Source organism: Ambystoma mexicanum, chromosome 3p (genome assembly GCF_040938575.1).
Source record: "Ambystoma mexicanum isolate Mex_15411 chromosome 3p, UKY_AmexF1_1, whole genome shotgun sequence".
In the NCBI taxonomy this organism is placed as follows: Eukaryota; Metazoa; Chordata; class Amphibia; order Caudata; family Ambystomatidae; genus Ambystoma; species Ambystoma mexicanum.
In genome coordinates, this window is record NC_090925.1 from 893183354 (window position 1) to 893208371 (window position 25018).

The 25018-nt window shown below is 45.9% G+C and overlaps 1 long non-coding RNA gene across 1 annotated transcript; it reads right to left on the reverse strand.

Moving 5' to 3' along the window:
• Positions 1-479: 479 nt before the first annotated feature.
• LOC138581074 (uncharacterized) lies at positions 480-24243 on the reverse strand. Its single transcript, XR_011304418.1, has 2 exons — positions 6159-24243; positions 480-3047 (listed from the first exon to the last, which is right to left on the reverse strand). It is a non-coding gene; the product is annotated as an uncharacterized lncRNA (long non-coding RNA).
• Between the last annotated feature and the right edge of the window lie 775 nt (positions 24244-25018).

Genomic DNA, 25018 nt, shown 5'->3' on the forward strand with positions numbered 1-25018 from the left:
TCTAGATGAATAACTGCTCCCTTGTAGACATTTGCAAACTGAGCAGTGACCTAAAAGGCAGATAAAGGAGTTATTAAGTGTATGGTCCCTGATGATACATTTAAAATGACATACTGTCAATCTCGCTAACTGTACCATACCAGGCAGATTGGGGAATTATCGTTGTAATGTTTTGAAACTGAAAAATATCCATGTCATTCAAAATTGATGGATCAACGATGGATGTGTGATTTTCCTTACCCCTCAGAAGCTCAGAAAACAAACTGCATTCATGTGTACAGACCGGTTAGTCAAAATCACATTCATTAGTTTCAGAGTAGTTATCCCAAAGCAGTATCTGTCATAAGACTGGTTTACTGCACTACTTTTCTGTTTCACATTTTCCTGCCGTTACCGCTGTATGCACTTCCTGTGGGATATTCACTCTTCTGTGGGTTACAACATCACCAGATTGATAGTCTGTATATTGCACACATTGATTTTTTACCAGTCAGTCAGTGGAGGTTTATTTGGATTAAAAAAGAAAAAACACATTAAAAAAATTCACATGTATTTACAGATAGTACAACATAGAACAACCAGGATAGAAAAAACAATTTCAGGAAAAATACAATTTCATTGCATACACACCATTAGATAATTTCTGCATTTTATCAGCACACTTAAAATATGTTAACATGGTCCATCTGACTAGAAGAGTATCTACCATTAGAACATGAAAAAGAGCAACCCGGCATTAAGCAAACCCCTTTGGTCTCAATAGGGGGAGCAATTATGTTGCATATATATAACAAAGTCGCATTTCTTTGCGGGGTTGTATGTGGCGTTCTTGGACAAAAGGATACAATGTAAAAAATCCTCCTTGGGGACACCACGTAGTAAACATTATCTGCCAAAATACCAGATAAATTCGCGGGATTGCTCTGAGCGGTAGACAAATATAGCGCTAGTTATCAGAGTGTTCATAAAAATGATTAGACCAGTTAAATACTGCTTTATGGTGTTGAAGATTAAACTGTATGTCTTTAGTTGGAAAGTTTCGCAAATTTGGCCAGTTCATAGGTTTCCTTGGAATTTGACAATTGTTTTTTTAAATGAGCTACTATAGCTTTATTAAAGTAATTGGACTAAAGTGCTGCTGTGGATTGATGTTTCAGAAGGCAATTTTACCATGTTGAAACCAAGGTATAGAATCTACGCTGCAGTTACCTAGCAATGTGTTAATGATAGACTGGATTCAATCTGCTTTGCGTGTGCTTCAAGTTCTCACCCAGCAGAACACAGGCTGTAGGGATTACTCATCCTCAATGAAACTCAGCCCTAATTCTTATTGTACCGCATAATTTGAGGTGGAATCTGAGACTTAGCATTTTCTTTCAGAGTTTTTTTGTGATTTGTATAGATGTTATGTTCCCGAACCCTCAGAGCGACGCACCATAATTATCAACTGATGTTTTATTTTTATAGATTTCCAACATCATATTCAATAGTTGCAGCCTGCACATTTTTGAGAAAGGAAATACATCACCAACGGTCTGTTTCATTCTTAAAGTCGATTTTCTGCAATGACTTACACTAGATAAGGTATTAAAATACCCAGGTATCAAATTCCTTAATGACTGGAATTACAGAGTAATTGCAGTGCATAGAAGCAGTTTGATTCGGTTAACCCATCTATGGCACACCAAAATAGCATATTTGGAGTCGTTAACCTAAAACTCTAAATTCCTCTTGAAAATGGTGTATTCATTAATAATTTTCTGTAGTGCTTTGGGGGTGCGTGCAATTAAAACAGGGTTGTCCGTGTAAACAAGCCAAACAAGTATCTTAGTTCCAATTCTGGGAACATCGGTTCCTAGTTGTATTAAAGCCACCTGTAGGTCGTTAAAGAGAAAAACGCAGGGGTGCCAAAACGCACCCCTGCCTCAACCAAGTACCAACTTCAAAGTATGGGGTACAATGACACCCTCACCACTCATTATGAAGGCCTGCATGCCCTTGTGAATATTCTCCAAGGCAGTTACTAGATCCTGGGGGCAATTAAGTAACCTACTCTATCCCATAATTTAGCTCTTAACCTTGTCAAAAACGATCCAGAGGTCCATAAAAGCTAAATAGATAATTTCTTGTTTATGAAGAGAAGTTGCCACTAGAAGATAGTCATAACCAGTTCTGAAGTCCCCAATCCTGCCCTAAACCCCAGTTGTATAGCAGCTAACATTTTATTTCTTCAACCCATTCTTAAAGCTCTCCAAACTATTTTGAATTGTGTATCTAAAAGCGAAATGGGTCTGTAGCTGTAGACAGTTGGGCTCCGACTAGATTCTTTTTTTTTTTTTTTTTCAAATAGGTGCCAGTTTCCAATTATTTGCTACCTTGTCCTAGTAGAATAGCACATTAAAGCCCAACGTTAAAATCAGAGCCCAGAATTCCGGGGAGATCTTTATACAATTCAGCTATAATCCCATCTGCATCTGAGCATCAGTCGCACGTTTAGTGCCAACTCTGGGCTTGCTTCTGGGTACTTGCCATTTGCTGAAAAGAAAGTTTCTTTAAAGTAAATAGCAAATTACTCGCCATGAAGGGTGAGGACAATGCAAATTGTCCTTGCCCTTCATAAAATCTCATCTATGCGAGTGGGGGAGATTATGGGAGCCCTAACGTGTATATCTGGGGGTAGCAGAGAGGGTGTGGAGGATGGAATGGGCGAGGGGTTGGGCTAGAGTGGGAATGGGCTCCCATTGACAAAAAAAAAAAACTGGTCAAATTCACTTTGACAAAAAGTACACACGTTTAAAAAAAGTCCATGAAAACACGTAGATCCACTGGGTAGGGTAGCTTGGTCGGTCCCAGCGCAATGCAGATGCGTTTCCTTCCCTGCCGCCCCTCTTCCTTCCAGCTTTCTCTCTGCTGCAGGTGTTGTATTGCTGCCAAAGGGAGACTGGCTGGGTCTCATTCTCTGGTTGATTCGTGTGGACATGTGTGGTGCTAGATGATGGCTCTGTCCCTGTTGGTGCTTGCCTCTGCCCAGGTGTGGTTTGTTGACCCTAGAAAAAACACAAGAGACTCAGACCAGCATTGGGCTTAGGAGGCATGACAAGACACATGGCTGCACTGAACATAAGGAATTTGGACCCTCTCAACTGCTACCACCCTTCTCAGGGGTAGGACTGGAGGACTCGTCTGGAATTCTCATGGGTAGGCTTTCCACCTCCGGCTGAGATGGGTTCACAGAGTATTGGTTTTGTCCCAATAAGCAGAGAAATTGACGTTCTCAAAGCCAGGTTTGAAAGCCATTTGATGACTATGGCACCAAGAGTCACAACAACAAGACCACATTTTTAACATTTCAGATAGCCCTGTACCTGTTGGAAAGATGTCACCGGAGAGTGTATTGGGACAGAAGGCAAGGTCCCTGGTGACTAGGGACGGATTCACTGGTGATGGCATAGCAGGAATCTCCCCCAGGGCACCCAATCAATCCCTAGCCTCAAGGGGTGTATCGGGAGTCGCCTCGGAACTCCCCAGCACAAAATTACAAAAGTATTCAAAAACGAGTGTACGCCAGGCAAGAGGTGACAGTTTTATTTCAGGATCCCAGACACAGCTGCGACAATTCTATTCAAACAGGACAAGGAACAGAACTGCATGAAAATGTGCTGTCAAAGAAACACCCCTTAATTGCAAGCTTTTATAACCATCTAAAGTAATTAACACCAGGCATTTAGCAACATTGGAAGTCTCCCCACACGTAGCCGATTGGTTAGTGCATATTAGACCCCTATGGATGGACATGCATTACTTTGAGTGATTGGGTCCTGCAGATCTAGCTACACCATTAATAATTCTTTGACCTCCTTCCCAGGCAGAAAGGAGTTCAGGGGCAATTTGAAACTGCTATGGGCTTTTTGAAACCGCTTAGTAAATCAAGCTCAGTAAATTAAATATGCCAGATTTATAAAATGATTGTGTATTCATTGCCTTTCGATGAGACTCGTGAGCTCTAAGGGTACTGTGAGGCATAGATCTTTATTATTGTTATTTCTTTAATTGTGAGACATTATTATTTTGGGCATTCTCCATCCTGCATTGAATTTGCAGAGTAGTCATGACAGAAGCCCCCCTCAGATCACTACTGCTGCAGTGGGTAAATTCGCGCCTCTTTGCTGCACTGAAATTGCATTTTTATCACAGGGGTATGGGGGTGGGGGGTCCTTGACAGAGACTGCATGCCATGGCAAGCCAGGTACAGGGACCCTGCCTTATTCTACATATCAACGTTGTGAACCAATCCCCTCATCAGAGAGCAACATACAGAGCGAACCACGATCATCTGACTGTTGCACATATTACATTTGTGAGCTAAACCAGGGTCTTACCCCCCTGGGTCATGCAAAACGTGCAGTAAAAGTGGCAGGACAGGCAAAATTGCATACCGTGTGGCCTCGTTTTGAAAAACTGGTGGTACCATGTTGGAATCCGGTCTGTCAATCATGAACCTGCATATTACAAAATGGCAGACCAATATCTTTTAGCTTTGTTGAGTGGAAAAGCGACTCAGCACTGATCGTAAACAGCACATGCAGGAACTGTACTCTAAGCAGGCAGAACCAAGTCAGTGCGGAGGCCCGATCCCTTTGCCAACTCAGGTGCTCCCAACTTGCCAGTCAACATCTCCATTATGACCTGGGGAGGAGTATTGAAAGAGGCCAGGGACAAGAAAGGGTTTTGGAGTAAAGAGTACATTGGTGAGGAGAATGGAGAGAGAGCTGGGAGAAGACAGAGAAAGGGCAAATAGAGGGGAGAGAAGGAAGAACATGCCGAGAAGAAAGGAGGGGAGTGGGGAAAGGAATAGAAAGGGAACACGAAGGGAGAGAGAAGAGAGCGAGAGAACACTTAAAGGGACCAAGAAAGCAGAGGAAGAAAAAACAACGCAAGGGAAGAGAGGAGGAAGTAATATAAAGGAGTAGGATGAAAGAGAAACAAGAAAACAAATGGAGGGGACAAGAGAGAAAGGGAGGAGAGGATGCAAGAAACTGCATGGAGGGGACCATAGGGAGGAGAATGAAGAAAGAGGAGCAGCATAGATGGGTAGAACACCTAGAGTGGCAAAAGGGAGAACATATGGGAAAAACAACATGGGCAGAAAAGTAGAGGGTGGAACCAGGGTGTTGAGACCGGTTCAGGGGCAATGCAGCCCAGCCAGGAGGAGGTTGCGCCCTGGAATCCATCTACATTTAAGAGTCTGATGCCTGAACCTGTTCAAGACAACCTAAGGCACAAGGGTGTTGGTGGTGCCAGATAACAGTAGGTCCCGGAGAATCAACGTGATTTTGTGACAAATAAAGATCTTTGAGACCATGAAGGAGCCCAGTAACATCCTGACCGAGAAAGGTCTAAGTGGCTAAAAAAGAATTGCCTGAAAAGACTTTAAAACATCACAGGAACGGTGACTGTTTATCTTAACAGCGCGACATAGCCCTGGTACGGACTGAGGGGCAAAAATCAGGATCACGGCCGTTAAGAGAAACAAAAAACCACATAACATCACTATTTGTTATTTTATTCGAAAACCTCTAGAACAGTTTCTTTACTTCAGTCCACCTTTTATTTTACTCCCCAAAGAGAAAACGCATAGAGTTTACTCCCTTACTTGTTCCTGAAAAAAAGATTTAGTGGTATGCAACAGCAGGGCAATGGAGGACAAATAATTGTTCGATTCATTTCTATGCATTAGCTGGCCAGCATTCTAAGAAGAATAGAAGTGTTTCACTTAATAGTTGACATATTGTAAACAGGCTTTTCTTTTCATCAAAGTGATTTAAACGTAGAAAGCAATGTGTGCAACAACTGAATGCTAGTATAAATTAAAGCATTAATGAGGTTTTTGGAGAGCACAAAAGAAAGTGACTGGAGTGTCAACATTGTACATGGTCACTTAAACCAAGAGTAAACTTTCAAGTTGCAAGCTACTAGACAGCCAAAAAAGGTCACTTGCCCGCTCATTTCTCCACTTACAAGCTTCATACCATTACTTACTCACCAAGAGTCCATTATTACTAGCAATTGGCTAATGCAAATGTTGAGGCCTGTCCTAAACACAGTAACTGCTATTCTTCAGAACATTTGGCTCATTAGTAATTAACCATATTACTTACATGTTTCATTACTCTGTGGTCTGCACATTTCCTTTTCTTCGCCAATCCTTTGTCCTTTCCTCGATGGCAATGGAGCCATTTGCGACCAACAAACGCGTATGGAACACCACTTAATAGAAAGTGTGCACCATGCTGAACATCTGTTTTTCCCAATTAATTATTGATTTAGGATCCACCTTTAAATATGGATGACATGTTAAATATTATTTTCCTGAAATGCTTATGTAACTTTTCTTTCCATATGATTCAAATGTGAACCCCTTAAAGTCCATGATGCTGATTCACAAAGTAGTCAATGATTTACTTGTGGAGAGAATATTTGTGTCAAAGAAGTTACCAGAAGTAGGCGTTAAACCAAATGGTCTCCAAAGGCTGCTGGTCCTGGAGTTCTCTATGCGATTCCCACCTGCTATGGTGGGAGCATCTGATGGGTATTGCTGCAGTTAGATATGAGGTGGGGTATGACCGTGTTCTCCTATGCCAGCAATGAGAGAGTGCACAAGTTCTGCTTGTTCTTCCATATCGGGAGCCTGAGCCTTACATCATTGCGCCAGCAGCCATGCATGCTAAGTGACAATTGGCTACCACATGGTTCTTTCATCCAAAATTGCAGAAGAGGAAATCTGCTTTATTGAGTGTGATACAGGAATATAGTAGAGGAGGGAGAAATCTGTCGTTTACCAGCCATTTCTGGAGCCCCATTAGATTGTGTCCCCGAGGATTGCTGCTTGGACACAGCAAGATTCCTAGTGTTTCTTCTGTCTGCAGTCCAGGGCAAAGGAACATTTAACAACACAACAGTATAGCACTCTTACGTATTATGCTTTGCCTAAAATGACTTGCCAGATATCAAAGGGGCAAAGCCAAGAAGGAAAACTTCATTTCTAGGTCCTCCATAAGAGTAACGTGATCCAGAGATAGTGCCACTATGTGCGTGTTGAGAATGGTCTAGAGGCTACGAGTGATCTGCAAATAAAGTCACGTAGTATTATAATGCGATTGCAAATTAAATTCCATTGATGATGCTATCTGCAAGAATTCCATAGCACAGCAGCAGGGTGGTTTCCCACTAAGTGGCAGGGAGGTTAACGCACATGAAGGAAGTGGCCGTTACGGTCACACACATGAGAGTACAGTGATAGCAGAGCTTGGAAGTCCCAGACAAAACGTTGGTGTGGAAGGACATTGCAAAGAAGAGTTGCTAGAGAGGGAATGGAAAAATCTGTACTGCAGGCCATCTAAAATGAACCAATTAAAAGGGGATTTGGGACAACTGTTGCGTAAACAGTTGGCTCAATTGTGGCCAATAAGCGATTGAGAAGGGAGAAGAAACATGGCAAATATGGGCTTTGTTTTCTTGCCTTTCGGGAACCCTGTTTCAACATTGCTGAACCTTTATTAACAAAGTGGCAAAACAAATAACACCATGTCCAAGATGGCCGACCCTAGACCATCAGCTCAGCATCCCCAGGACTGACGCTGGCAGGAGCTTCAATGGTGGGTACTTTGGGATCACAGTTTGAGCTCCCGGGTGGAGGCGACTCCTAAAAGGCCCAAATTCCAGGCCATAGGCTCATCGTCTGTGATTGAATATTAAAACACGCCATTGGGTGAAGTGTATTCTCCCCCATTGATTATTCATCCCATACCAAACCCAAGTGAGGATTGAATAGATCCGACGGATGAGGATTCAGCTACCTCTGGGGAAGTGGACCATATGGGGGGGAACAAATGTTCTACTCTTGAGATGACTCACCCAAATACCACATAATGGTTTGCGTTGCCTTACGTTGAGAGGTTTGCTCAACATTTCTATTCTATTCTATGAATGTTTTATATTGCGCCACACAGTCGCAGGGCTCAAGGCAATCACGAAACAACAACAAAACAAAAAAGGAGAGAATAAGAACAAGGGTCAGAAGGATCGGTCTATGCTTCATCAGGAAGAAGCTGGATAACAGGTCCCGCAGAAAGATGAAGGCAGAGTGCCCAAAACGATCATGAATGGGAAACCGCATATGGTGCGGGACATGGATCTGAAGCAAGTCGTATTTTTCTCCTATTAAGGGAAAGATATATCAAAAGAGGCAGATAAGGACCGGGCACATTACTAAGCATGGAGACAAGAGCAGGCAACCAGGAGACAAAAGGAGCGAAAGGTGATATACAGGATGCCAGAGTCACAACAGTGGAAACAGAGCTGGGAGGCAAAGGGAGAACAGCAAAAGAAAGCAGTGTCGAGATAAAGAACAGGTAGGAAGCACGACTGTAGGAAACAGAGTGGCCAGGACTGACAAATGGCAGGACTAGCGAGGAGCGTTAAGACGCACATCTTACCTTGTACTGCCTTTTATAGTGTACTCTCGTGCCATAACGCAAGACACGCAGGCCTGGTAACTAAGGAGATTCCGGGGCATTCGGGGTAACCAAGGGGTGGCCCACTGTGAAAAAACAATCATAGCGGCACCTATCCATGGCCAACAAAGGCCTCTCTGCAGGTTGCATCCAGGCTACATCTTTCTTATGTCAGACTAGCGCGGGAGAAGTCGCCACAGCCGATAGACCTGCCTTGAAGAAGCAGGTAAGTGGGGCTGTGCCGCTCGCAAGGACCTTAAGTGCGCGTCAGGCCCAATAGTGGGCCTAGTCCATGCTCCGAGTAAGTCCTCTTTGGAGAAGGACCAAAAGAGATCAGCAAATTTGTATTCCACATGTACTACTCAGGACAGAGTCCAACCCTCACTGAAGTTACTTCAGCCATGAGTCTCTACTCAGGATGGTCAGAACAGGGGTAGCACTTCCTGTGAACTGTCAGCAATGCGAGGTGGACAACTGTTTGATGATCGTTCAAAACATGCCATTTAACAATATTAAATTCCTCACTATTCCTACTCTACTGAGGATTTCCCGCCTAAGCAAAACTAAAGGGAAACACTAACACAGGCTCACACTAAACATTAAATACAAGAAAATATGGAAATTCAAATAACATTCACAGTTTCTTGATCTCTCAATAATCTGGGTGAGTTCCCTTCCCCAGGATTGCAAGTGAACTCCACTCCAATGTTTAAAAATAAAAATAAACAAAGAAATCCTTGAAGATAGAATACTCTCAAATCAGTTCTTGATGTTTCAATGCCAAGGTAAGGTTTTGTTAACCAAAGTTCCAACAATAGCAAGTTTATTCTCCTTGGTAAAAGATGGAATGTCCACTTCCTCTCTGAATAGCACCAATGGAACTCCCAGTCACAATGCTTTGCCACCACTTTCAGTAATCCAAGATGCTTGCCACAGTTAAAAAAGAAATACCACTTCTACCACTGTCAGTAAAGCACAGTTCTTGGTTGACTTTCAGTATGTCATTAGTTACAGGATTAGGATTCACAATAGGTATATTTGTCAGTATGACTTCTTAAATGGTACTGCTTCTACTTAAACAACTTCATTTCTACTCAGGTTTACCATGAGAACCATCTCATTTGCCTCGGAGTACTCCACATCCTTTAGGCTACCGAGATGTTGCACCTACTGACAACCAGATATACCACCACAGCCGCAGTACTTTAGACTACTACCACAGCTTCAGTAATTTGTGAATCAAGACATGTTTTGACTAGATTCACTTTAAAGTACACCTTCATGTAGGCAAGGTACTCTTCCTCTGAATATCTCTGTTCAAAAGCGGCAGCTTCTTTGCCTTTTCTGTCAGCCCACCACTATAACCCTATTTTCCTATATGACCCACTTCTCTCTTTCTTCACAATCTTTGGCAATATAGGTTGCGTCATCTTCAAATAATCTTTACAAACAGCAAGTCCACTTCCCCAACTTTGCCTTCACCTCCCTGCCAACTGTTAGCCCAAGAAATTACTCAGAAGCCTTGGTGCCACTCTTGGCTTCAGGTAATGCTTTCACACTTGTATTTTAGTTCAGGTTGAACGGTTATTGAGTTCACAGTAAAAGATTTCTTTTTGGCTCTGAGAAAGGCTGCTTTCAATTTTAGTATGGGGAGACTCTTGGCTTGAGAAATGCTTGCTCTTCAATTGTAGATACAATGTTTAACTGCTTAACTTCTTTTTATGAGAAACGAATGCCTGTGTGAAATAAAAGGCTAGAGTTAAATCTTCCTTTGTAAAGCACAATTAGGCACACACTACCACTTCATGCAGTTTTGAAATGGTAAATGTTTAACAATGGTTTTAGCAACATTAAAGTTTCAGTAATTGACCTTCGCAACATTTACTCTTCATAAAGAGACACGCAACCACTTCTTCATAAGGTTTACAGTCTTTTAAAGGGTAGAACAATAGTCTTTCGCAGCATTTTCTCTTCACGCGAGTGAAAGGGAATTAGTGCTACTTTTCCATTGTACCCTTATTAAAGCTTCAACAAACAACTTCAGCTAATTTCTGACTATACGCCAGTGAATAGGAAACTGGATACTGTTGCCGGCAGTGCTCGTGGAAGGAATCAGAATGCCAGTTTTCACTCACCGACTTCTGTGAAGCTTGTTCTGCGTGTTGCACAACTGCCACAATTTCTACTACTTCTGGCTTCACAGGGACCCACTACCTTCCTCACTGCAGGTGTCTCCGGTCAGGTCACTCATTTAAGAAGCCCCTCTCGCTCCTGAGACCTATGGCTTGACAACAGTTTCTCGCCTCTGTCTCTGACACGTACCCTGCATGGTAATCGGGCATACATGGAGAAAGATAGCCTTCCTGCTAGTCTTCCGCTGTGTAGCCTCTGCACCGACCAGGACACTCTCGGAACAAGCAGGTGAAATCTGCTGCATCCACGTTCCGGTGTCCCTCTGGTTTTCCCACTTATGCTAGGTTTGCCAGCTCTGAGTCTTCTTTCTGCTTCTGCAGCATGCACTTCAGTCAGTTCCAGCTTCTTCTGATTGCCTGCACATGAGAGGGCATTAGGCTTTCTAGTCAATAGGGAGAAATCAAAGATCCAGTCTTCCCAGACAACTTAGTTTCTGGGATTTACCATCATTGCTCTCAAAAAGAGCATGATGTGCCATTTCCCATCCAGGCACCAACACCTGCAACAGCTATACTTAAATCCAGTGGTTTAAAAACCACTACTAAGATGCCCACTGCCGCATACAACCTGCCTGCCTCCACCGAAGCTCTTGCTGCTTCGAGCTCCGGCCCGCAAGCTGAATGGCAAATGTGCTCCATAAATCCAGGAGCCCAGCTGAGCTGGTAGGACAAAGGCCCGATACTAAAGCCCCCCGTCTACCCCTGGATGTCCACAACCCCACCACAGAGAGACTAACCTGCATTCACCCATCCTATACTCGATTGCCAGATCTCCTACCGAGTATGCCGAGTCTCTGGACCAACTCGCTGTTCGCAGGTAAGAGGCACGCTTGCTCTGCCTCCTCAGTCTTCGGCCCAAAGCATAGCCCTACGGACTTGGCTGCCCGGTCCTCCACTCCCCTTCCTTCTAATAACCCATTGTCTTGTATTTCCTGCATTTCCACTCCACCGCCTTTAGCGCTCCATGCACCAATATTGCCCAATTTGCTAATGCCAAAAAATGTATCGCCCAATGTGCTACTGCTAAAAAAGATTTTGCCTGTTGGCGCACCACAAAGTACCACTACGAAATTGGCCCCCCTGTCCAACCCCTCCTTCCCACCACCCTAGCCTTACCTACCCACTCTGGAATGGATAGGCACACCCAAACTTCCTACAAATCTACCCTATTCCCACTACCCTCCTCACCCCTCCCCCCGGCACAATACTTAAAAACCAAACCGGTCCATTCACCCCTTTCAACACCTAATCATACCTCTAACACCTCCTCACGCTCGCCACCCACACTTGCTGAACACCCCATGATGCCCTCAACTCCCTGCCTAGGAATCTTGTGCCTACATAGGCTCTGCGCCAGACTGCCTGACCTGGATGCCATTTCCTCTGCCTGAATAGGCACCGCCAGACTTATGTAATGTTGCCCCAACCCCCGGGACACCCTCTCCACTCACCCACTCCCAAACAACCCCCGGCCCTAAGGCACAGATTGCTCCTGCCACACCCAAACTCCTGGCATGTGCCCTCATAAACGTGTGATCCATCAGTGCTCACGCACTAGACATTCACAACCTCCTACTTAAAAACAACCTAGATATGGCTTGCCATCACTGAAACCTGGTTGCACATGGCATCCGGCCACAGCCTAGCTCTTGCCCTCCCAGGATATTCCATCCTCTGCTTTGACAGACGGGAGTCAAGGCGGAGGAGTTGCCATCATCTCCACAACCTCCTTTCCAATCAGAATCCTTCCCCTCACTCCCCTACCAGGGCATGAAATTGTGAGTCGGACCGGCAAACCACCATTACCATTATGCTCCTCTATCGCCAACCCAACTGCATAGGCTCCCTCTGATGCCAACCTACGCCTTCTCATTGGCCCCCACCTAAAGCCCACATCCAAATTCCTATTACTGGGCGACTTTAACCTCGTGTTCAACGACCCCACAGATCAGAAGGCCTCCACCATCTCCATGAGATTAACTTCACGCAAACCATCCGCACCCCTACCCATGCCAAAGGCCGGACCCTTGATTGGATCCTCCCCCTCAATGTCCACACTAAAATTTCCTCCATCAACCCAGAAGAAAGTTATAACAATGGGTAATTCCAAATTTTTTGTTATCGGGGGGTCGAGTCTGTAGACGGGGAGATTCTCAATAGGCAAAGAAACAGAACAGACTGACTACCCCTCTCTCTAAGGTCTTTCAACAACACAGATTACAGTGCTTAGAAACTGTTGCATGAATCTACAATGGGTACTTATTAAGGACGCTAATTATTAGACTGAGACCGTGAAATTACAAAAGTATAAATCATTTAAATAATTTGGTAAAAAAAACACATTTTTATAAAAAAACTGTACATTTATCGGCTTTTTAATACACCACTCATACCTTTCATACCAATTTATTCGTGCTGTAACGTAAGGGTTTGGCAATTTACATTTTCTTTTAGCATATTAGTTGTTAATAGTATGCATGACATCAGAAAAAACAGTTGGTTTTTCTAAAAAGTCGACATATGTTTTGGCCCCTTATAATAGTACCATCGTTGTCTACGGTGGTCTACAGAATTGTTATTGGGCCATCTTCAGGACAGTGATGATTTTTTGGAAGCTTAAAGTCTTCACCCTTTTCTCACCGTAATCTGTGTTGTCGAAAGAGAGAGGGGTAGTCAGTCTGTTCCGTTTCTTTGCTCCATCAACCCAGTACAGACCACTTTGTGATTCTCTTCTCCAAGTCTCTTGCACCCTCCACAACCAAAAAGAATTCTATCCTAGCTCCCATCACTGCAAGACACACCAAAAAGCTAACCAAAGAAAGACTCCTATACTGACGACAACAAACCCGAAACCATTCTCACAGCCTACAACTCCCCACTCCTTTGCGCCCTGGATCTCCACTATCAGACGTGAAGCACACTAGCTCCATATTAAGGCTTGCACTGAATTGAAAATCCTGTCCATTACGGATGGATGCATCCACAACACTGCCCCTCACTACCTCACCCCCGGCATCTCCTTAAAGTCCAACTCACGCAACCTGCGTTCCTCCCCCTCCACCTCTCGGACCACCCCGATACATCAGAAAAAGAGCAGGTGGATCAAGCTTCACTGTCATCGTGCCAGCTTTGTGGAACAACTTCCTGCCCTCTAGCAGAGGTGAATCCTCCTACCTGACCTTTCGCAAACAAATCAAAACTGTCCTCTTCAACACATTTGCATGAATCTTTGTACCAGGTTGCTCCAAAAGATCCATGTTTGTAACCATGTGCCTCCATGTGTACTCTTTCTCATGTAATCTAGTGCAGTGATACGTCCGGGTCTGTGCTCTATCAACAAATAAAATAAATCAATACGGTGGACTGCGTCACCTCCACCCGTCGTCGGCCCAGAACATGCATTCGGGCTAGCAACAGGGAATTGGTTTGCGTGTTACAGGCTCCGGGCCTTTCCGTTTGACAGTTAGCAGATAGAGTAAGCTAAACACCATCTCTCAAGATTTGTCTCACCAGCATTTACATATGCGTCACCCGGCATCTGATATGCTACGTTTTTCTGGGTCGCTGCATCATCATTTTCCTTTTACAAACTCAAGTTACCTACCTCTTTCCGAGTTCTATTCTTTAGCATGATTCTTTTAACTATTCATGAGCTTTGAATCTCCCCCCCCCCGCAGGTCTCTTCAGAACCGTTGCAGTTGTCTCAAGTCTTTCAATGACCTCTAATGCTCTTGAGGTGTCTCTCAGGTCCTTTCAAGACCTTTGGATGCACCAGAATTCCTTCACACCAGATTTTTCCTGTGCAGTTTGCTTCCCGGGTTCTTCAGGGGTCTGCCTTCTACAAGTATGTCAGGTCAGAACCGATTCATTAAAGTCTTTCCACTGTCTCTTGTTCCAAGTATACCCATCGTCTTTGGTCTCTCCATGACCCCAGGTTCTCTCAAACCTCCCTCAAATCTCCTGGAAGATATTGGCTTCTCTCAAGACCTCTCTACAGTCTCTCCATGAACTTCAGACTTTTCTACAGTCTCTTTATGACTTTGGATTCTATCAGGTCTCTATGATTTTGGCTTCTGTGAGACAGGCATGGTATCGAGAAACACAGACGCAAAGATGTTTGTTTCAAAACCTTTTACTAAGGCTCCTGGGTTGGTGTAATGCCTACCTGGCCCCAACTCTAAAGGGATGGTTCCCTTAACTGATGTTTCTAAAAGGTTGTTGAGGTCGAATAGGCCAAAATAAAAAAGTCTGCGTCTAAACCTATGCTTGCCCTCACTCTATACAAAAATGTGATATGAAGTCTTTAAAAAGGAAGAAAACAGTGGTTCAACAATAAAATAGGAAACCTAGATTGGATTCAGGTGGTCTTCCCACCATGTGTAGTTTGGTCAATGTCACAAAAATGAGTTCAATCAAAAATGGCTGTTCGTAAGACCTTCTCCACGGAGCCAATGCAATATTCTCAAATACTAGTCTTTAGTTCCTTGGGGTTCTCTTCCCCAAGCTTGAGCTTGTTCAAATTCCGAACATCACAAAAGAAATAGAACAGTTCCTTTTGAAACTCGTCAGGGTCCTCTTCCCCAAGTTTCAACAATACAAAACAACAAGTCTCCAACATGGTTAGGCTTCTCAGGGTTCCCTTCCTCAAGCTCAGCCCCCTTTCAGTTTCCAACACCGAATTTAGTTTTGTCAGGATGCCCTTTGCTTTTCCTTCAATATCATGAAATAAAAGATATTCCACTTTGCTAGGCCGCTCGGGGTTCCCTTCCCCAAGCTTAGGCCCATTTTGGTTTAAAACACAAGTTCAGCTTGTCAGGATGTACTTTTTCTTTCAGATACAGTTCTTTCACACACACTTCCCTTGTGGGGTTCGATGAGACTTCGAAATTGCCTGGTTCTTTGCTCCTCCTAGACACGACTACTCTGATCTGTAACCCCTCTCTTTAATTCTTGCTCCTTCTTTTAAATCTCTTACCTTCAGGTCCTTGCTGCACCCCTTCTTGTTCTCCTTTGCTTCTTCCTCGTGCACACTTGCACCTTCCCTTAGCTTTCATTTTTTCCACTGTGCACACTTGCACCTTCCTTTGCTTTCTTATTGTGCTTTTGCGCATTTCATGCTTTCTACACACTTGACACACTGTCCTCTCTTTACTGCGCACCCTCTGAAGTCTAACAGTCTTTATTCCTGTCACGGTTAAAAGGCTGAAATGCAATAAGGTCGGGTCACAAGCCAGAACAAAAGCCATAAATCGCCCAATTACACAACAGTGTACACTTAGATCCTTTCCGCACGTTTTCCCTTTAAGAAAGGCATGCAGAGGGACGCGTTTGTACAATAGCTGGCGGTTGCCATGGAAACAATGGCATCCGTTACATCTGGGAAAGACTTGAGCGGTCATGTGATTCTTTCCCGATTTACTCTGCCTTTTGCACTTAACCCTTGCTTCTGAAAAAACCTAGAACGTCTCGATTCCTTTTTTTCTTGTTGCCGAACATTTTGCCTTGTTTTATCATTGTGTCTTGCCTGCCCCTTGTCTGATTTATTTGCTGAACCGGTTGGATTTTCGAACTCGATGTTGCTATGTTACTGGAACCTGCTTTGAATTCTCCCTTGCCTGTTTTGACGACATTCCCCGCTACGTATTTAGATTTAGCCCTTTATTGTTTTGACTGCTGGATTATATTATCTTTGCTCTTGCCCACCCTGACCCCGGGCCAAAGCTGGTCTGCCTGTTTTTTGATCATCCGTTTCCCACGGGTGGGCGCCCCGGTGAAAAAAAACAAATGCGCGCTACGTGGGATAAGTATTACCAGCACTCAAATCCCCATTACTTTTTGAACCTTCGGTGAGGAAACGCGTGCTACGTGGGATGCAATAACTGCTGGCACGTAGGCTAGAGACTTCCGATCGTGTGCCAAAGCCTTCAGGCATCCGCCTGGCGTCGGTGTAGTATTTTGGAACAAACAGCGTCTGCGTTTCGGCGGGTTTGATATACTGCTGTGGACCCTCTTGTTCTTTCTCTTGCTGACTCCTTGGATCCTACACGATAAGACTGGTTCCTTTTGCTCTCGTGTGAGTTCTGGGTCTTAAGCCATTGCCTAATAGTCTTTTCTGTCTACATTGTTTAGAACTTTGTCTGATACCTACCTTCCTGTGCATCCAGTGTTCTAGTCCTGAGGGATTCTGTATTGTCTAGCAAAGGTCAGTCTAGCCCTTTGTGACAGTTACAGTGAATGACTTATTAGTCGTTTGGCTAAACAGTGCCTGGTCTTCCCTTGCAGCTCGGTGTCTCATGGGATCGATCTTTCAATTAATTGGTCCCTCTGTATGTATGTTTAAACATCCAGGGGGACACATTGGTGGGAAGACTTCTTCTTCTACGCTACGGGGGTCAAGTAATACGAGGAGGGATTCCGATTCACCTGCAAATTTCAGAAGCCTCACACTATGGATCCCACTGAGTCCCTAGCTAGTATCACCCAGCTGGTAGCGCATCTCCGTACTGACATGGCTAATGCCCATGCAGCGACGCACAGATGAATTACAAGCCAGTGTGCAACCCCACGCTTTGCCCCCACAACAATCAGCGGTGGCTTCTGGATCTGGCTCTGCACCACCACCGAGACAGGAGTCTGCTCCAGTGTATGTTACCTCGCAGTTCCCATTGGCACCCCCAGAGATGTTCCATGGGGATTCTAAGATTTTTAGGACATTCCTAAATCAGTGTCGACTTCATTTTTTGTGTAGACCGGGCTCCTTCCTGGATTCTACAACCAAGGCGGCGTTTCTTCTCTCCCATTTGGGAGGCACAGCGGGTGCCTGGGCTAATCCACTGCTGGAAGAAGGTAGTCGCCTGTTGTACAATTGTGATGCCTTGATTGATGCAATGACACTCGCTACAAGACCCAAACCATGAAGCTAGAGTTATTGAGCCTGCAACAAGGAGACTCAACACTCTTAGCCTATTTAGCTAAGTTCGACCAGCTAGTAGCCGAGATGGGGTGGCATGACGACAAGAAGTCTTCCTTGTTTTACAAGGGGCTATCCGACGCATTGAAGGATACTCTTGCTTTGGTGCCCGTGGTCCCAGTCACGTTTCCTGAACTATTGGACCTAGTGCTGCAGATTGATGATCGCAAGGCCGAACGGAAAGGCGAGAGGAGAAGTCTTCCCCCCGCCACCCTAGGGACCATTCCTTCAACTGCTGGGACTCCGGAACCTATGCAAATGGGGGCTGTGGCACGAGGCCCTCTGTCCTCTGACAAGAGAGAGCGCTCAGGAAAATAAACTATCTCTGCTTCTACTGTGGCTCCTCAGAGCACTTTTTGAAATCATGTACCAAGAAACCTGTCAAGAAGCAGGGAAACGCGAAAGCTCGCCAATGAGGGGAGTCCCATTGCCGAGTGGTTTCCGATCAGAGGATTCCCATGTCATCAAGCCATTTACATTGGCAGTCACCCTTGGTCACCCACTAGGTGATCCTATCTCAGCTGTGGTGGTTCTGGACTCTGGCGCAACCGGAAATTATATTGACAATCAATATGCTAGGGATCTGGGACTGCAGGTAGTTCCCAAAAAGGATCCAAAACTGGTTAATGCAGTTGATGGAACGACCTTGTTATCCGGCTTGGTAACAGAACAAACTGCAGATATGATTATGGAAACAGCCCCTGGTCATGTTGAGTCCATCACGTTTGACCTTATTGCAGCACCCCAGTACAAGTTGATCCTTGGATTGCTATGGCTCAGAGTACATAATCCTCAGGTGGACTGGTGTACCTGAAGTGTGGAGTTCCTTTCGGATTACTGCAATATACACCGTTTAGGTTCTAGTGGCAGTGTTAAGAATCCAGGTCACCCTTTGTTGGACACTGCCGCAACGGTTGGGGCCGTGGTCAGCCATTCCCTACCCTCCGAGTATCTGGAGTGCCAACATGTGTTTGATGAGGGGGTGCTGTAGTGCTGCCGCCAGACAGGCCTTATGATTGCCCCATTGACCTTGTATCGGGTGCCCAGATTTCTTCTGGTAGAAGGTATTCTTCGACACAGAATGAGGACAAAATCCTTAAGGACTATATCGCGAAGTCACTGAAATGAGGGTTCATCCGGCCTTCCCGTTCTCCGGCAGCATCAACTTTGCTTTTTATTCCCAAGACGGAAGGGGGATCTACGTCCCTGTATAGATTACAGAGCCCTTAACACCATTACAATACGGAACCAGTAGCCTATTCCGTTAATTTCTGTTATTAGTCCAACTGGGCTCTGCTGTGATTTTCACTAAGCTGGATCTCTGCGGGGCCTACAATTTGGTTTGTATTTGCAAAGGCGATGAGTGGAAAACTGCTTTCAAAACAAGGTATGGTTTATTTGAATATTGCGTGATGCCATTTGGGCTCTGTAACGCCCCAAGGACGTTCCATTATTTCATAAATTACGTCTTTCGGGACATGATGGCCAATTCCTCGTCATGTATCTGGCAACATTCCGATTTATTCTCCATCTTACAAACTTCACGTATCCCATGTTACCAAGGTCCTACAGCGACTGCGAGAAAACAGTCTTTACACCAAACTGGATTAATTCACCTTTCATGCCTCCGAGGTAGAGTTCATTGGTTAGGAGATCACTAGTAAGGGAATACACATGAGCGACACTAAGGTGAGAGCCGTTCTGGAATGACCTGTCCCATCTCTGAAGGCCCTCCAGTGCTTTCTAGGATTCGCCAATTTTTATAGGCGATTTATCTGCAATTTTTCAGCAATAGTAGCTTCTTTAACGGCTCTTACCAGTGGTAAAACGATCTTTACATGGGATAACAAAGCCGATCTAGCATTCTCAGCTCTCAAAACAGCATTCACGTCAGCTCCTGTCTTGCAACATCCCAATCCATCTCTCCCATTCATAGTGGAGGCAGATGCATCGGACATCGCTCTCGGGGCCATCCTTTCACAGGAATGCCCTGATGCTAGCGGCTTACATCCAGGCGCTTATGATTCCAGGAAGTTAACATCCTACGAACGAAATTAAACAATCACAGAGAGGGAACTTCTTGCTGTTAGGGACGCCTTTCTTGTCTGAAGGCACCATTTATTTCTATACAGACAATCGAAATCTGTTGGCTTTTCAGTCCATCAAATGTAGAATTGCACATCATAAGAGGTGGCATGAATTTGTGTCTATGTTTAATTTCATTATCACGTATCATCCCGGCTCTTTACATACCGATGCATTATCACATATGCATAACGAGTCAAGCTGGTCAACACTCCTGATCCCTTCCCTTAACTCCTCCTCAACTCTGTCTTCTGTTGAATCTGTAGAACATTCAACCTCCTTTTTGCTGCGTTTCCTTGTCTTCTCCTTTCTTTCCTTCTTGTGATGCAAATAGGGGCGTAACTCCTCAAGAGGCCGCCTGACCGGAAGGAACCTAGCCGCGAGGGCCCATCCAACGAGCTAGCCCCCAATTCAGGGAAAAAGCCGGTTGGCAGAAGAAACCCTGTGTACAGATAATGTGCTTCAGATTATGAACTGACTAGGACTCCCAAAGTAAGTAAGGTTAAGTTCCAAGAGCAGTTGAAAGTTGCTTTACTGAAGAAGGGTACAATACAGAGCTGGAATACAGATGACTGGCTCAGTGAAATGCAGCCGCAGGAGACATCGGATGAAGCAGATTTACAGCCATGGAAGAATGCTGCCTGGCCGAGAGAGAAGGACCTATAGGCAGAAAGGTATGGAGTCTTGCGGAATATGAGGAGGGGCATAGCGCTCATGGAACGAGCGGACATTGCCCGACTCGGCAAGAAGACAGCAAATGAAAGGTAAGAAGGGAAATAGGTAGTACGAACCAGAAACGTAGCAGAAAATAGCATGAGACGTTTACAGAGTAAAGAGAACAGGTAGAAAGATGTAGGTAAAGTAAACAAGAGAAAAGGAGAACCCTTAACTCCTCCGTGAAGCTTAAAGAGCACTCGAAGGAACTGCCACCTAGAAAAGAAATGCCACCTCAAGAGTGAAAAGAGAGCCCAATTCGAAGCAATCGGCAAGAAAACGAAAAATATTCAAAGTAGCACCAGGACCACAGAGAACTAGCGTTAGAAGTCCTTGCAAGAAAAACGACGATACAACGCATCGGTACTCCGATGCGTGTGACGTATATACGTCGTGGCAGCCATCTTGGAAATGAGGCATAGACTGCTAAATGGCATTCCTTCCTCCATATTAGGTGTGTCTACATCAGCTCCATACCTTCCACGGCTGATGCCTTACATAACATCTCTAAACCCAGCAGCACAGACGGTCCCTTAGTCCTTCCACATCAAGTTGTCTGCAGCTGTACTCTGCAACCCACTCTACGTAGTGATCTCCAAGAGAGGGTGAAGTCTGCGCCATCGGAAAGCCAAACTTACAAACTGGACGTGGTACATTCCATGTGAAGCAGGAGACTAGATGACAAACCTAGTCACACAGCCGCTCTCTGTTTAAACCCAACATGGGTGATGCAATTCAAAAAGAGTTTTTCCCAAATAATAATTCACTTCTTTAGTAGTATAAATTTGCATGAATTCAAATAAAGTCCAAGTCTTGGTTAGAGTGAAATTTGTTTATCAAAAAAACAGTTTTAAAAAATGATCACTAATACAATCTTAGTGAGGACGCAGCTAACACATCTCATAATCTGAGTAGACTTGATGTGCCAATGCATTTCGCACTCTCCTCCAATTCATTGCAGAGAATTCATATTTCCAGTATCGCAATAAGTTCTTTCTACAAATCTCCGGTACATCGACGGGTGCCACCATGGCACCATCATATGCGAACTGCTTTATGCACAAATTTTAAATGGATCATATACTCAATAACCAAGAATGGAGCAAAAATAGACACTTGTGGTCACGCTATTGGAATTTGGATAGGTACTCGAGTCAGGGTGTCTCCAGATTCATCACAGCCAGCTCCTGTGAATATTTTCCTAATTTTTCTAAAAACCTTATTTTTTTATGCAAGATTTTCATAGATACCAGACTTTAAGTGTATCTGCCTAGTGGTGCCCACTTATTTTCTTTTGATTTGTGGTCCATTCCATACCTTATGCGCAAGGCCAGGTGTTTCAACCAGACTAAGCAAAACGTTGCAAAGCCATGAATTGGTGCCATGATTCTATGGCCGTGGCACATCCTGGTATCAAGAAAACCCTGGATCTCCTACAGCGTTGGTGCTGGTGGCCTACGATGCAAAAGGATGTTGCACGCAGAATACATAGCGGCCTGTGCAGTCTGTGCTCAGTGTAAGAATCTATCCCCAAGCCCGTCGGGCTGTTAAACCCTCTTCCGATTCCGGATCATCCATGGTCCATGATATTCATGGATTTTGTGGTGGAAATACGATCCGTTAACTGTTAAGATACCAATATAGGTCATCATCTATTACCTTACTAAGGTGGCCTTATTTGTGCTTTGTCGTGGACTGCCTTCTGCTTCGGTTCTAGTGGATTTGTTCATTAAACACGTGTTCAGGTACTTTGGTCTCCCCTCCATCATGGTCACTGAGAGGCGGTCTCAATTTACTTCATGTTTCTGGAGGACTCCAACGCCGTCTTTTGGCATAGACGATCGGTACTCCAGTGCCTACTATCCCCTAACAGATGGCCAGACCGAACGCCTAAATTCCACGTTAATATCCGAGATGTCTCACCTTGCAATATCAGGAGTCCTGGCTCTCTGTGTTAAGCACGGCTGATTTCGCCTACATTAATTCTCTTCATTCATCGACTCATTCCTCCCCGTTCGTCGCGCTCTATGGTATACATCCTAGGTCTTTGCCGCTGTCTCCTTCTTTGCCCACTAATAATCCGGCAGCTTGATCCTGTGTTGTTAATGTACTTGATGTACACAAGGGCCTCAAAGACATCTACTGGAGGCTCAGGAGCGCACTAAGCATTACGCGGACAAACATCGGGCTCCTGCTCCACTTTATTCTGCAGGAACTAAGGTTTGGTTATCGACCAAGAACCTGCGCATCCCTGACCATAAGGCTCTACTTCCGCATTTTCTACACCCCTATGTCATTACGGCTGTTATCAATCTGGTAGCAGTTCGGCTCGAACTCTCTCGACAATAGAGGGTACACCCTGTCTTCCATGTGTCGCTTCTCAAACCCTTTCATCCCGACACCAGACTTCTACGTCGCCCACCTCCGGTCCAGCAAAGAAATTCAGGCAATCAGCCCGAGAAACCTGACCGCCGCTTCCCACGGGGATGGAGGCAGGCTGCCTGCCCACCCACTCATCCTTCCCTGACCACTAGAGAACGGAGAGGCGGCTCAGTGATCGCACGGGCAGAGTGGAACCGCTAGAGTCCTCAAACCCAAGCCGGCCGCACGGGCCGAGCTCCAGGTACCTGGGCAAGAGGGATGGTCGCGCTGTGCCAGCAGGCCTGGTCATCGCTCGGCCACGGATGTGGGTGGCTGGAACCTCCACCCCCACCCTTCAAGTAAGCCTGCTGCGCCATGGTTCAGGGCTTGCGCCCGGCGTGCCGGGTCCCTGTCTATCCCTTGAGAACAGCCAGTTTTCCCTCAGCTTCCGGCTGCCCCCAGGCAGGGCTTCACTGCTGACCGGGGTGGGCCCACCAATGCCCACCCGCGGGTCAGCAAAAGGCATGTGCGCCCCCGGGTGGCACGGCGGCCGGTTCGGTGAGGGGGGGGGTGTTCAAGTGCAGGGCTCCCTCCACTGTACGTGGTTGGGGGACATCCCTGGCACTTTAACTCAACCCTGCCAGGCGTCCATGTCCATCTGCTGCATTGTGGACCCGCCTCCGGTGGAAGGGAATCCCTCTCCCTGGCGCCTGGTTGCCACACGCGCCCAGACCGATCTTCTGGCCAGAGCATAGCGCGAGGGGTGCTGTGGGTGTGCGCATTTGGGATGCAACCGAGGTCGGGCCCACAGCTCTCCCTCCAGCTGTTCTGCTGTTAATGATCCTTCGTGCCCCCAGTCACAAGCAGATACCCCAGCCCCACATTTCCCAATTCACACTCAAATGCCCCATTTCTCCTTCCAAACACATTCCAGATTCAAATGCCACGTCCCTCTGGACCCACATGCCACCATCCCTCCCTCCGAACCTACACAAATACACCAACATCCGTCCCTCCATAACTACACCAAGATGATCCACCCCTCTCTCCAGTGCCACACCCATATGCTTCACCTCTACCTCCAAACTCACATAGCGCCATCTGCCCCCTCTCTATACCCACACCCAGATTACCCCACCCCTTCGACATACACATGCTCCCACCCCTCCCATAGACCAACATCCTTCTCTCCAGACATACATACCCCATCCCTCCATTCACACCCAGATGCTCCCCTTCCTTCCCACCAGAATGCTCCAGCCCTCACTCAGACCCACATGCTCCAACATTCCCGACATGCCCCCATTATATGCCCTGTCCCTCCATTCCAGAACAATGCCCCCCCACGATCCAGACGCCACCAAGATGCCCCATCCCTTCCTCCAGACCCATACCATGATGCCCCCATCCTCTTCTCCACACAGCAAGATGCCCCTATCCCTCCCCTGACCAATGAGCTCCCATCCCTCCCTCCACACCCACACTAATGTGCCCCTTCCTCCATTCAGACAGACCAATGTGCTGCCCCATTCCTCCCTCCAGACCCACATCAATATGCCCCATCCCTCCCTCTCAGACCCACACTAAGATGCCCCATCCCTTCATGCCAGAGCCCACTAAGATGCCACCAACCCTCCATGCCAGACCCATACCATGATGCCCTATCCTCCCTCCACACACATGGCTGCTGCCATCCAGACAAACCAAGATAACAATCTCCACACACCAAGATGCCCCCATACCTCCCTCCAGACCCACACAAATATGCCCCATCCCACTCTCAAGATGCACACAGAGGTCCCCATCCCAACCACACCAAGATGCCTCATCCCACCCTCCCAACACCTAGATGACCCATGGCACCCTCCAGAACAACAGATTCCCAATACCTATTCCAGACCCACACCAATGTGCCCCCATACCTACACCAATATGCTCCGTCTCTCCCTTCAAACCCACACCAATGTGCCCCCATCCAGACCCACAAATACCTCCATTCCCACATCCAGATGCACACCGATGTCCCCAATCCCACCCCCGCCAGGATGCCCCATACCTGTACAGACCGACACCAATGTGCCCCCATCCATTGCAGACCACACCAAGATGCCACCATGCACACAGCAATGCCCCATCATGCCCTCCAGACCCATACCTAGATTAACTATCCCTCCACCCAGACC